This window comes from Podarcis liolepis (assembly GCF_965112155.1).
Source record: "Podarcis liolepis genome assembly, chromosome: 1".
Taxonomy (NCBI): Eukaryota; Metazoa; Chordata; class Lepidosauria; order Squamata; family Lacertidae; genus Podarcis; species Podarcis liolepis.
This window is the reverse complement of record NC_139554.1, coordinates 35689995-35704565: the sequence shown is the minus strand read 5'-3', so window position 1 is coordinate 35704565 and position 14571 is coordinate 35689995. Positions and strand designations below refer to the sequence as shown.

Below are 14571 nucleotides of genomic sequence, written 5' to 3'. Positions count from 1 at the left end.
TGTATTGTTGGTGTGCAATGCTGTGATTAATTGGTGGTACCAGGTTTGCCAGATGCTACATTAGCTGTGGTTTCAATAGCTTTTGTTGTACCGTTAACTTTGCTACTGATTGGGCAGAAGATCATAACTAGGATTGTGATGCTGCTGTGATATGATAGGGAAACTAACGTGACGTTTAGCCTTCTCCTTAGCTCCAAAATGTGAAATTGCAAAATTTAACCTTGAAAAATCATTCCAATTATGGTCAAATTGATTTAATTTCAATTGAAAAGAGATAAGTGAAAATGGTATGTTTGCTAATTCAGGGAATTTTGATGTTGTTTAGTCCATAAACATGCAGTTTACTGAGAGATCCTGCTCAGTTCAGTGGTGCAGATTCCACAAAGTCCTGTTGCAAGTGGAGCACCTCAATATCAGCGAAGAAAATCCTCATGCTGTTTTCCTCAGTGCTCCAAAACAACCCCTCACATAAAAGGTGCAACCCTTAACCTATTGAATAGCTGATTGTGTAACTTTTTATTATTAAAAAAAAAAACACCACCACAGGAAAATACTCAAATCAAACTTATATTAACATATTTGTGTGTGTGTATTCTTTTTATGTCTGGCAAACTTCCAGCTGCCAACAAATTCTCATAAATTCTAAAGATCCCCCTTCAAGTTTATGCAGATTTTTAATCCACAAAGTGTGTGTCAAATTGAGGAATTTTTGTCACCATGGGCGCTTACTAATGTTAGATACACTTGTTGCTGCTTCATATTGTTTGCAATCATCTTCACTAGTGTCAAAATATTTTTCACCACTTCTGCCAAGACGTTTCGCACCTTTCCCTTTTAGAAAGAGAAATCTATTGTAGCCTTAAAATAACCAGGAATCTGCTTTCTCTCCCCCCCCCCCCATTTTCCATACACTCGAATATCCCTGAGGCATCTGGCGCTGAAGTGTTCTGGCACCGTCCAATTATTTTACAAAAAGCCATCATAGAAATAATCTCCTCCCCAACCTCTCCCCTCGGTGCTGCCCCAAGCAGATCAATGCATTTCAAAGCAGAATGGCTTGAGAGCAGTGAGGGAAGGAGGAGCATGAATGGTAACAGGCGCAGCACCAGTCAGCCTCCTCCTTCATGCTCTGTCTCCGAGACTTTTTGCTGGCATCTGCCTCTCACAAGCCCCTTTTGTGTTCATGTGATAAATCTAATCTCCCCTCTAGCAGCTCCCATAGTGTCTCATTGATCGATTCAATAACAAACGAAAGGTTTATTTGCAAAGCTTTCTGCCTCTGAGACTATTCTCTCTATAAAAATTAGTACACCTAGCATATTTATGAGTTTGCATCCAAATAATTGCAGCAAGGTCTCCGCAAGAGGCCTTTGCAAGGTTTTGGTAAAGATGCATGACTCTGCTGATATATGAGTGATCTAATGTTGGGTGAGCAAATGTCTTACATGCATACAACTTTACTGTGCTCAAGGATCTTCCTGTTCCCAGATTACAAGGCTGTTGCTGTTGGGATTTCCTTATGCTAACACGACTGCAAGGTCTCCAGTTTAATTGATATTAATGCATCGTCACTGCCACACCCGTGTTTGGCTTGCACGTCTATTCCTTTTCAGGGTAATGAGGCTACATGAAATGAAAAGTCCTTCCCACAGGTGTGCCTCTGTTTTCCTGTTCTTAGCCCTCACACAGCAAATTGGCATTGCTAAGACTGAATGCAATTCTCTCCTCAACCCAGTGCCTCTGCTGCTGCTAAAATGCTATCTGTACATGGCTGCAGGCATGTATTGGATAGTGCCCATGCTGTCACTGACGAGAGACACAACGTGCACTTGCCATGCCTGTACATCTCTGGTATATAAAAGGAGTTTTAAGATTTGATTTTAAACTGGTTTAGTTCTTCATATAGTTCTTTGAAAGAAAGCTGCTATTGCAAGCTAGGCTACCACTCTCCCCTCCCGCAGCAACGCCCCACCATTTCCATAGGTTTTTTGTTTTTTACTTCTGTTTCTCCCCACCTATACCCCCAATAGCAAGGCTATCTCCTTCCCCTCCATCACTTTGAACAGTTTTAACACAATTGCTGTAAGATCAAAGCTACAGCTATGGTAGTGTTTTGGGAAAAGGGATTGTCTGTACAAGCCCTGCTTAGGGGGCGGAAGGGCATTACACAATCGTAAAGGGCCATTCTAGTTCCTGCAAAATTTACAAAATCTGAATGACAAATGTGTAATAACTTCTCCAATTTAATTCTTTCGTGTATTGGCTGGATATGTCATAACATTTGGCAGCCTGCCCACAGGAAGTTGTTTTACGTTCCCAAGGGCTTAGCATGAGGAATGGAGCGCTACTTCTGTGGGGCTGGCTGAGTCCAATTGCGTTTTCACCAAGTGGTTGGAAAGAATGCTTCGGATGCCCCGTGAACTATTAGCATATGCTTAGATGCAGCTGTATCTGGAAAGTAGGGCTGTAAATCTCCATGTGATCACTCTTATTTCCTCAACACACACCTTTTCTCGGAAGCCTTTAGATCATTCCCCAATTCCATATTGTAACTAAGCCAAAGTATGTGTAGCTGAGGTAATTCCTCCCCTGCCGACCTATCCATGCCTCTGTTTCTTTCCTTCCTCCATTTGTATGCCTCCTGGGGGAGGGATCTGTTGAGCCTGTTGTTGTTTTTTGTCAAGTGCCATGTGCATAGATATCACTACATAAATAAAGAAAATAATCCTCTGCTCAATAGATCTGGTAGAAGCTTAGTACAGTGCTACCTCTGGTTATGTACTTAATTCGTTCCAGAGGTCCGTTCTTTACCTGAAACTGTTCTTAACCTGAAGCACCACTTTAGCTAATGGGGCCTCCTGCTGCTGCTGCGCCGCCAGAGCACGATTTCTGTTCTCATCCTGAAGCAAAGTTCTTAACCCGAGGTACTATTTCTGGGTTAGCAGAGTCTGTAACCTGAAGCGTATGTAACCTGAAGCGTATGTAACCTGAGGTACCACAGTAGCACACAATCGAGGAACTCCATCAAGAGCTCTGACTGGCAGCAAAATCTAGTCTAGACAGAGTCGTAAAATAATTGAATGGTTCTGTTACTTCATATTCTGGGCTTTGATAGCAGAGACCTCTAATAAGTGGTGGAATACAAGCATGAGGTCAGTAATACAGTTTTGCTGCAACCATAATCCATGCCTGAGAATCAGCAATACAGGTGAACTTTTCTTTATACCATTTAGCATTTTGTCTGAACCTCCATAAAACTGAAGTTGCTTTTTTCAGACACTTTCTTTCCATCCTTTCATTTTCTGTGTTGAAGTGTGCCTCCACACCACTGATGCCTAAATAAGGTTACAGCCATGGGTTTTATCTGAGCAAATATTGACTCTTCTTCTAGAAAGATTAATGATGGAGAAAGAGTGATCATCATTCTGTTATCACAGTTGCCAAAATCATTGTGAAGCAGTACATTGGAAAAGTAAATCATTCAGTGATTAAATGATGGCAGTGATCTTCTCTTGTAAATCACTGTTATGAAGCAAGGTGTATATTGCATATTTTCCTGTGCTATAAATGGTGAAAGGTATTCTCTTGACCTATGCCCTCAACAGTGTTAGGTCAAAATATGAGAAAGATAACTTTATTCAAAAAAATTCAGCACCTTACAGTCTGATCTGGAGCTCTGCTGGGTCAGATCAAAGGCCTATCTAGTCCAGTATTCTATTCTTGCAGTGTCCAACCAGAAGCCGCCAAGCAGGGCCTGAGTGTAACCACGCTCCCCTTTTATGATAGCCAGCTACTGCTATTCAGAGACATACTACCTCTGACAAGCGATGGACACTAATCATGGATAGCCTTATCCTCTACAAATTGGTCTAATTTCCTTTTAAAACCAAGTTGGTGGCAATCATATCTTATGGGAACAAATTTCAAGCTGTACGAAGTACTGAATCAGCCAACATTCAGCTTTATTGGCAGCTTTTTCTTAGTATTATGAGGGGTCCCTATGTACTTTTTCCACAACATGTAAAATCTTGTACACCTGTATCATCTTACTTTTCCCTCTAAACTAAATGCCACAACCTTTCCTTATAATTGAATTGTTCCTGTCTCATGATCATTTAGCTTGCCCTTTTCTGAACCTTTTCTGACTCTACAATATTTTTTGAGGAGACCAGAACTGCATACAGTATTCCAAGTGGAGCTGCACCATAGATAACGGTGTTATGATATAGGTAGTTTTATGGGGATGCGGGTGGTGCTGTGGTCTAAACCACTGAGGTTTGAATCCACACAACAGGGTGATCTCCCATTGCTCTGTCCCAGCTTCTGCCAACCTGGCAGTTCGAAAGCACAACAGTGCGAGTAGATAAATAGGTACTGCTGCGGCAGAAAGGTAAACGGTGTTTTGTGTGCTCTAGCACTTGTCACAGTGTCCCATTGTGCCAGAGGTGGTTGAGTCATGCTGGCCACGTGACCCAGAAAGCTGTATGTGGACAAGTGCCAGATCCCTCGGCCTGAGAAGCGAGATAAGCACCGCACACCAGTCACCTTTGACTGGACTTAACCATCCGGGGTCTTTTATCTTTAACTTACCATAGGCAGTTTTATTTTCAATCCCTTTCCTAATGATCCCTAGCACGACATTATACTTTTTCAAAGCTGCCACACACTGGGTTGGCATCTTCATTTATCTATCTTCTATGACCCGACAATCTTTTTCCTAGTCAGCCTTCACATCCAAGTAGTGTATGTTTATTTATTTTTTATTTATTTTTTTGCCCTATTGCATTGTGCACCCTTTTCACTTGCTTACATTGAATTGCATTTACCACTTTACTAAGAGAACTTTATGGAGTTCTTCACCAGCAAGCTTGGCTACATCACTAGTCATCTCTAGCTCTAGATTGTGAATAAGCAAGCTAAAAAGCATGGATCCCAATACTATTCATTTGGGAAGTCCATCTAAAATATGTGCTACTAAGATTATTCTTGGAACTTTGCATATTTCAACCTATCTAGTCAAGATCCTATAATATGCTCTCATATGGTCAGTGTTGGCCATTCAAATTGTATTCTCTCCTTGGTGTTCAGGGGCCTTTCCCCATAGATTGGAAGAGCAGTGAAGGAACTGGGGGCCCACCGTAATAATGCTGGGAGAATGCCAAGGTGACATTGTAGATCAATCCCATCAATATTGCATTGATTTCCCTACACACTGCAGAGAAGAGTATCATTGCACATAACACTTTGATGTTGTGGGGTGGTGTCTGCATGGCTGTGGATTGTGATCACTGTTTTCTCTGTGGAGATATTCCCTGATGTTAGCTCCATGTGTCTGGAGTTGCCACTTGGATTTTTGGCAAACATCCTTTCATGGGAGCAAATGCTACCAGTATTCTATAGCTCCATCCTCTCCCTTCCAGCCTTGCCTGTCTCCTACATGGCAACTAAGGCCTTGCCCATTGCACTTGAGTAGCTTGTACCCAGCTAGTTATACTTCCACACCTCCATCATGTGCAATGCTGGCACTGACTAGGTAGCACCAATTCCAGAGATAATTATCCTATCCCACTGGTGCACCCTTGGATTTAATTGTTTACATTATTTGTATCTCATACCTTCAAGAGAACACTCTTCCTGCAGCAACTTACAATTAAAATGAAAATACAAAGTAAATAAATCAAAAACAGTAGAACAAACAGGTAAAGGACACAGCCCATGCAACTGAAGGAAGCACAATAGAATAACATTGGTGTTACAAATAATGGATAGGGAATTTCAAATTTATTCTGCACCATCTTTGAAGCACAACATTAAACACATTAATCTAATTTTAATTATGACTGCTGTTGAAACATTTCACCATGAATTGTCATATCTTTCTCAGAGACAGGGTGGTCCTACCATTAGGCAGAATGAGGCAGCAATTATGCATGTCATGAAATGTCAGCAAATTGTTAATTTGTTATTACTGCATTTTTACTGGTGGTGGGGGCAGTAACATCAGGAAACATCTCCACTTACATACCTCTAGTATTTTTTTGCCCTAGGTTCCAAAATAATGCGGCTGGGTACTGTCACTTACCCTTCACAGAACTACAATTCCCAGCACCCTTAACACACTTCAGTTCCCAGGATTCTTTGTGGGAGGGAAATGTACTTTCAATGCATGGTATGTATGCAGCTGGTGGAGGGGACAGGGTGCCATGTGCTATTTTGCCTCTAGCAGCAAAGGGAACAACACATATTTCCCATTGATCAGTTTAATTTCAATAATCTAATAGCGATTTAGCAAAAGAAATCTGCAAGTGAAGGTGTTTTGTATTGGTTTCTCTGTTCATACATGGTTGATATATATCAACTCCACTTCCTTGAATCCAGAACTAAGATGTGCATACACAGGACTGTAGTATCCAATGCACTTATTATTATATTGTAGTTCCAATAATGCTGGGTGGCGGAGGGACTTTTTAAAGAATTTTTCTTCCATCTCTCCCTGGGAAACAAGCTGACAACACAAACCATCTAGTTGAAGGAGAACTTTGCATGCTACTCTCTGGCACGCAGGAAGACCTGTTGCTTATAAATGTACATTTAATGTATTTGAACATTCTGTCATGTTAAATATTATCTGCACATGAGGAGTTAGTGTGTCAGGAGAAGGCTAGGCTGAAACACTGTCCATGGAATGCAGTTATTCCACCTAATATTCTATTTCTGATCTTCAGGAGACAGTGTCAGTGCTTATGTAGCCAAAACAACACTATCCCAACACAAGGGGGATTGACAGACTCTGAGGAACGACAAGGTTTGCAGAAGTACAAAAAACATAAGCAGGAAAACCCTAAGGTAGAACCCTCCCCCCCCCCCCAACTGAGCATGCATGCTCAGTGAGCATGAAATGTAGAGTAACTGTGGGTGGTGGGTGGGAATGGAATAGCATGTCAAGAAAATGAAAGAGGAAGAAACACAAATATAAAATGGGAAGAAAGAACTCTCTCATTGTTTGGATAGGTTACTGTGGTTCACAGACAGAAGTTTTTTGGTTTTTTTTAATGGCCACAAGAAAGGAAGTGAAAGCCAATGCATAGAAATCAGCGGAGAAATCCAAGAATTTAATGTGCAAGAAAATTTACAAATAAATTGTTATCTGCCTAGGAACCATATACTCTCAGTGGGAGATTAGTGGCCAAGTAGGTGTTACTTGTATTAGACATGGCATTGGACTCCAGAATTAATTGGGAGTTTGTGGGTGGCAAATGCCTACAGGGCAAGACAGGGGGCTTTCCCTGTTGCTCTCCTTGCAAATTAAATCACACATACTGTACAGTCTTGGGGCACGCAGTTTCAGTTTCAGAACAGAACTGCTTAAGAATGCACACATCCTGGCCACCTGGTACACTGCTGACTCTATGGGTGTAGTCTAGGGGGGCAGCTGCCCCCCAAATAACAAAATCATTAAAAATATAAAGCTGAGGTTATGCCCCCCTCAATCCTGGCTATGCCCATGGCTGACTCCACCTCCTCTTCCTGCCAGGTTAATGTGCCACCCCCCCCCATAAAGGAGGGGAGATGCCAGAGGGCACTTTGCCCAAAGTCCTCATACACTTGTTGCTAACCTTTCTCGAGCTCAGCTCAGATGGGAAGGTTCAACTCCCCTTTCCATTTTGGTTACAGTTTATCGGCTAGCCTTGTTTAAGTCACTTCTCTCGTTGCAGTTGCTGTCCTGAACCCTTGGGTGGATGGCTAGATTAATAATAATAAAAAAGGTATTAATTCGGAGCAACTGGAGTTTCAAGTATGGAGTTTTAGTTAACTGCCCACTTGGATTTTTCTCTCTTCAGTCGCGGGCACATTTCGCAGGCGATGCGCTCGCCCACTCCTTCCCTTAAAAAGAGCCGAGGGTGCCACCACAGGTTTTCCAAGGACCACGGCTAGGGGCATAAACCGCGCGCGCGGTGTGTGTGCATGTCCCAAAATGTTCCTTCTTCACTTCCACACACTCCTTTAAAAATCCCAGGGGCTGAGGCGGGGACTATGGACCGCCTCCTTTCTCCCTTCCTCCTCCTCCTGACGGCGCTTTCGGCCAGCAGAAGGGAAAGGGAAGAAGGAAAACACAGAGAAACACACACACACACATACAACCCGGCCAGGCTCGCGCCCGAGAGGCTGCTGTGTCGCGCGCATGGCGGCGGCGGCGGCGCGTGGGCAGGGCTTCACCGGAGGAGCCTCGCGACGTCCGCCCCGTGGAAGGAACGGAAACGTCTCTCTCTACACAAGGTCCTTCTGCCGCGCACGCGCAAAAGCCCGGGTAAGGCCTCGGGGGCGCGCGCGCTGAGCCGCGGCAGCGGGGCGAGAACTGGGAGGAGGGGGGAGGGAGGGAAAGGCAGGGGAAAGCTGCTGAGGTAAAGTTAGAGGTGGGGGCGGGGGAAACGAGGGAGCGAGGAAAGGAGGGGGGCGGCGGCGGAGCGTAAGCGCGAGGGAGCGGGCGGGCGAGCGGCTCCGTCGGCGAAGCCAGTGCCGGGGAGGCTCGGCCGCCGCCATTACTAAGCCCAGATCACCGGGGAGGGAGGGAGGGAGGAGGAAAGAGGAGGAGGAGAGATGGGGCCAGGCCGCCGGGAGTTCTTCTGAGGGAGCTGCGGGTCCGGGAAAGGGACGACGACGACGAGCCGCCGGCGCTGAGCGAGAGTCCCGGGAATGGTGCCGCGGGAGAGCCGGAGACTGAGGTGAGGAGGAAGAAACCGCTCCTCCTTCCCAACTCCCACCCCCCCTCCCCACACACAACTACACCCAGCCCCATCAGCTGCCGCACCGTCGCCGCCAGCAGCAGCGCTAGGGCTCGGGAGTCGGGGCGGTTGCTACTGCTGCTGCTGCAGCCGCCGGAGAGGTGAAGGCTGCCGCCAGTTCCGAGGAGGGATGGGGCCGCCGCCAGCAGCAGCAGCAGCAGGAACTGCTGAGTGAGTGAGTGAATGAGTGAGTGAACTGGGAAGACCGGAGCTGCCTTTTCTTTTCTCCTTCCTCGCTTCCTTCCTTCCTGCCTCGTCCGAGTCTGCTCCATACCTACACACCCCGCGGAGGAGGAGGGGGAGGGGAAATGGCCGGACGCCTCCCCTGCTTGCTTGCTTGCTTTGGTCCCAGACAGGTGATGAAGGCCTGAGCCGGCGGGGAGGATCGGAGCCTGCTCTACCAGGCTCTGGTGGCGGCGGCGGCGGCGGCTGCCAGCTGGTCACGGCCCCCCCAGCGAGGGAGGAGGAGGAGATGAGGCGGCAAGGAAAGGGGCAACCTAACACCTCCTTTCTTTCTCTGTCTGACCCCCCCTTCCATTATTTCTGCTTTTTTAAAAATAATAATAACCGTAGGTCTTCCGTTCTTGCCTTTCTCTCCAGCACCCCACCCCCCCGTTTCTCTTCTTTCTGGTCGTCTCTCTCTTTCTCCCTCTTCCTCCCCCCCCCATCTCGTCATAGCAAACTTTCCTCTCAGGCGCGAGTGGCCTGCTCCTCTTCCCAACTCCATAGGGTGGATAGGAGGACTTTTGGAAACGACGGTAGGAGGCGGGGGCTGAGTGTGTTGCTGGTTGCAGTTCTTTCGTGTTCTTTCTTGCCTCTGTAAAAAACAAAAAACAAAAAAAAAACCCCAACCCCCACCCCGGATTTCCTCTTGTCAAGGAAAAGCTCTAGATGGGAGTCTGGGAGTGACAGTTCGACGTGGGAAAGATGCACAATAACTTCAGTGGGAGGGTAAAGAGAAGGGGAAAGTGTGGAAACCTTCCCATATGTCCTTTTGTGCATGAGGTTTTTCAGCAACTCCAGTGCCGCAGATTTGCCCGAAAAGTAGGTGGGAAATGTTTTAAATCCAGACTAAAATAGGCCAGTGGGTGGGTGTGCATGTTAAGTTTAGGCTTTTGGAGATAATTAGTGTATTTTCCCTCTTGCTTAGATACTGCAATTGGCAGAGATTTCTTAAGTCTACACTGCACAATAAAAAAGGCAGTACAATTGATCCAAACATTTGTGGATCAATTGCACATTCATTTTAGCTGCCTGTTTAGACAGTTTTCATTGAAAGGAATTATGGAATTCATATTTGTGATCACCATTTAAAAATGAATGGAGAGTTCATAATAGAATCTCTCTGGCATGGACAACTATGTATTTTTTTACAATCGAGTATATGTATTTATTTTCTTTTATGTAGTATATATTTGTTTCAGAATATTAACGATTTTAGTCCACAAGTTTTTAATTGGTAAAGTTCGTTGTGAGTACCTTATAAAGACTATTGCCTGTGAAAGTGCCATAATACATCACTTATAGTGCAGGCCTAAGCATGGTTTCTACAAAGTCCCATTGAGTTAAAAAAATCTTAAGAATGCTTGGGATTGCCCCCTTGCAATGCAATCCTGTAATGTTTACTCAGAAGTCACCCTAAATTCAATGGGACTTACTTTCAGGCAAGTATGTGTAGGTTTGTAGCCTTCAACTCTTAAAATGCTACTCTGTCATATGCCCCAAATTTGGAGTAAACACTAGTTAATTCTAAGCTTCACTAGTTAATTCTAACTTAATGTTAAAAATCATTAGCTGTTTGGCATGTAATGAGCTAAGTAAATGGTTATTATGAGTGATAATTAATCGTGTTCATTCACCAGCAGAGTGGACTTCCGCTTGTGCAAGAGGACCTATTCCTCCCCTCCCTCCTGCAGCCCTCTGCTCACTATCAAAATCCACTTCCAGAATTGAGGAGCAGAGTGAAGAAAGTGGGGCTGTTGGGGAGAGGAAGAGGTCTCGCTGCATTAGTGATCTACCTGGGCAACATTAGATTTCACATTTTTAGAGGAAATAGTTGTTTTTACATATACATACATACATACATACATACATATATAAGTATGATTTAAAGCTTAATCCAGGTATTCAGCCTTCATTTGTGGATTGGTTTGCAAATGCTATTTACAACTTGCAAGACCATTTTAGCATTTTTCTTTGTACAAGATTTTCCTTCTGTGAGTTCTAAAGGGACCCCTCATCATTAGGTCCAGTCGTGACCGACTCTGGGGTTGCGGCGCTCATCTCGCTCTATGGGCCGAGAGACCGGCGTTTGTTCGCAGACAGCTTCTGGGTCATGTGGCCAGCATGACTAAGCCGCTTCAGGCGAACCAGAGCAGCATACGGAAACACCGTTTACCTTCCCGCCAGAGCGGTTCCTATTTATCTACTTGCACTTTGATGTGCTTTCGAACTGCTAGGTTGGCAGGAGCTGGGACCGAGCAACGGGAGCTCACCCCGTCACAGGGATTCGAACCACCGACCTTCTGATCGGCAAGTCCTAGGCTCTGTGGTTTAACCCACAGCGCCACCTGTGACCCTGTGAGTTCTAGTAGAGTAGTGCAAATACAACCATTCAGCATCTTAAATAGGTTTCAAGAATTTATTCAATCTCCAGGTTGTAAAATTTTATTGAATTCTTTTGTTTCTTTTCTGTTTATAACTCATCACATCTTTCCCCCCACTGAGCCTATTTTAATCAGTAATAATATACTCTGTAGTCCATAAACCACTAACTTCAGAACAGTTTAGCGAAAGACCTGTATTGAAGATTCAGTATTGTTATTTCTAGATGAGTTCTTTATTTTTAGTCTGCTAATAGTCTAGTGTGACTTTTTAACAGATCATGATCTTAAGGAATGTAATAAGATTTCACTCCCTAAGCATGTGCATGTTTTATATATAATGCACATGTACACACACTCACACATACACACAAAGCTTCATCAAAAAGTTCTTAAATAGTTGTTCTGGTGTATTTACTAAGGATTTGTTGCATTGCTTCTCTGATACTATTATAAGAAGTCTGTACACTTTATGGAACACTGGTATAAGTAAAGTTTGTGATGGGTTTGTGAAACACCTTGGAACCTTGCTGTTCATGTTCACTTCTAATATCTGTTTCATTAGAAGATAGGTTTGAAATAGTCAGGCTTACCAAAATTTATTTAATATTATCAAATGAGCTGGCCCATTATTTAAGTTAGCTGGTGTTTGTAATATGAGGTGTTTAATATTTATAACTTAGTTGGTTGCCTTAATTATTTTAAACCCTAACTTTATGAAAGGAGGAAATAACTACTTTGATTCTTTGTATATTTGACAACAATGTATATATATCCACAGTAAATCAAATGACACAACAAATTTCTCCAGGGAGTACTTATATTGTTGTAAGGACTTTGACAATGTGTCATGAAATATTTAATAGGACAATATGCTCAAACATTTTACATTGGCAATATGTAGTCATTGAAACTGATAATATTTATTTTGAAAAGCTACTTTTAATCCAAATAATTCATTTGTTGATTTTTATTTTTTTACTTGATATAAGCAAAACATTTGAAACTATACTAATTATCAGTATCTTTGAACATATGGACTCCTTATTTTAAGAGTTGATTCAAACTTTTAAAAAGCAAAAAAACTCCCATAATATTTGCACAACACTATTAATCATGTGTGGCTCACACATGATTAAGTGACCTGGTTTCCCTGCATTAGATATGGAAGCAGTAGTTGGGAAAGGATTGAGTCTTTTCCATTGTGAATCTGCTGTACAAATATTTTGAAGCTTAGAAACTGAGTAATGAAATCTGTAACCTGTTGAGGTCACAGAAGTCAGTGTGTGAGCTTGAGTATTTTGTCTTTTGGGGGCATTCTGCACTGTAGACTTGTCAGGATTTTACTTCCCAGCATGTTGTTAGGCTTTCTCCTTGCTACTTCCAACTTTCATCAATATCTAGTGTGAAGAAGGATATGATTATTCTTGCTAGGCTTAGGTGGAAGGTTGGAAGCAGCAAGAGCAACTCAAACAGAGGGGTTGGTTTTTTTAGTTGTTTTTAAATCCAAAGCCTGATAAGTGAAAGATGAGACTACCCCCTCCTAAATTCTCTGTGTGGAAAAACACATGGAGTAGGGTAGGCTGAGTTCTCATGCCAGACACAAAATTTCTCCCTTCAAATTACCTTCATTGCAGGGGAAAGTTATGAAAAGAGTGAGGGGCTGTCTCATCTTGTGCAGTGCATTCAGAAAATGGATGAGCAGCCAGCAAATTACCAGTAGTGGTTAGCCCTGATGGACCTGGGAACAACATTTTGGATCCCAACATTACTGTGTACAAACATATTTAGTCATATATGTGCTCCTGAACTGCTCATGAATTGCAGCATTTACTGCAGTTCATTAACTTTGGCTGTGGTCTGCATCATTAGTTAACTCTGACTCTGTTCTGCATGTACTTGCTGTCAAAAACTGTGTCTGTACACTAGGTGTGTTCAGACATTTGCCTCAACAGGTGAATGCTGTATGTGTAGATAGAGAGCAAGGGCATGCAAACCCTGCTCCCAGTGTTCCAGCAGCCCTTGGTGCTCTGTTTCTATCTTCCTCCATGTTAAATGGGCAAGATATGTGAGGATTTCTTTTTAGGCTTGCTTAAATGCCTTGCATGAATAAGGATCCTGCTTTACCAGGCTCCCTCATAGTGTGAGATATTCTTCTTGCATTTAAACAAATGTGAATAAAAGCCCACAGACCTCCACACAGGGAAGAAAATACGAAGAGCCCTACTTGATCAGGTCAAAGGCCCGTGAATGCATTTGTTAATAATAGACATTTTATTATGCTTGATGGCAATTATGTTCAATGTGTACATACTGCTTAGGCCAGGGGTTAGGAACCTGTCACCTTTCAGATGTGCAGGACTCCGATCAGCCCTAGCCAACATGACCAAAGGTCAGGACTGATCAAAGCAATGTCTGGAGGGTGACAGGTTCCCCATCTCTGATTTAGGCCCTTCACACCTATAAGCTTTGGGCTCCTCATATCAGAAATACACTACAATCTTGGTGGGAGTCAGCATCCTGCGGCACCTTTCTTCTCCCTGCTTCTTATTCCCCTACCAACTCTCTGTGATAGGAGGACACCAAATAGAGATAGAGAAGGGTGGCAAGAAAAGTCCCCTGCTCTACAGCTCACAGTATGCTGTGTAGTGGGCCTGTTTGGCTCTGTCACCCTGTCATCTTCTTAACCAGCACAAGTTCTAGGAGTGGGATGGGATGGGGGCTTGCACAGTGGAAGGCAGCCACAGCTGATTACTAAGGATATGGAATATGTTACAGTCAAATCTTACATCAGGTATAGCCAGCATTTCCTTAAATCACACATAAAGTGATTTATGTGTGTGACTAACTCCCCACCTTTCCCTGTTCTGGCTGTGAGGCATCACCACTTGTTGGCAAAGATGTGGAAGTGCCAGTGGGTGGCCTGGGTTCCCACTGGGTCATATCATTCGTCAGTCTCTCTGCTGCCTCCCCCCACCCCACTCCTCCATGTATGAGCCTAGAGAGCTCCTCTCTGGCTGGGGGAAAGAGCTTTCCTCAAGGGGAAGAATCCAGGAAATGATTAAAAAACAACAAGGAAGAAGAGGCAGTGGGGTGGGGGGAGGGAGATGAAGGCTGGCAGGTCCTAGAGATGAGAAGAAAAGGGTTGGAATGGACCTTTGGATGGGTGGACGGGATCCTAGCAG

The 14571-nt window shown here is 43.9% G+C and overlaps 1 protein-coding gene across 2 annotated transcripts in view; it reads left to right on the top strand.

The window, feature by feature from the left end:
* Positions 1 to 8077: 8077 nt before the first annotated feature.
* Positions 8078 to 14571, top strand: part of ARHGAP5 (Rho GTPase activating protein 5) — a 39673-nt gene continuing 33179 nt past the window's right edge. The window contains exon 1 of one of the 2 annotated variants that reach the window (XM_083506090.1): positions 8078 to 8308. The gene's annotated coding sequence lies outside the window, so the exon portion shown is untranslated. Of the gene's footprint in view, positions 8724 to 14571 lie in introns of both variants that reach the window. The other variant, XM_083506089.1, reaches the window with a different exon arrangement.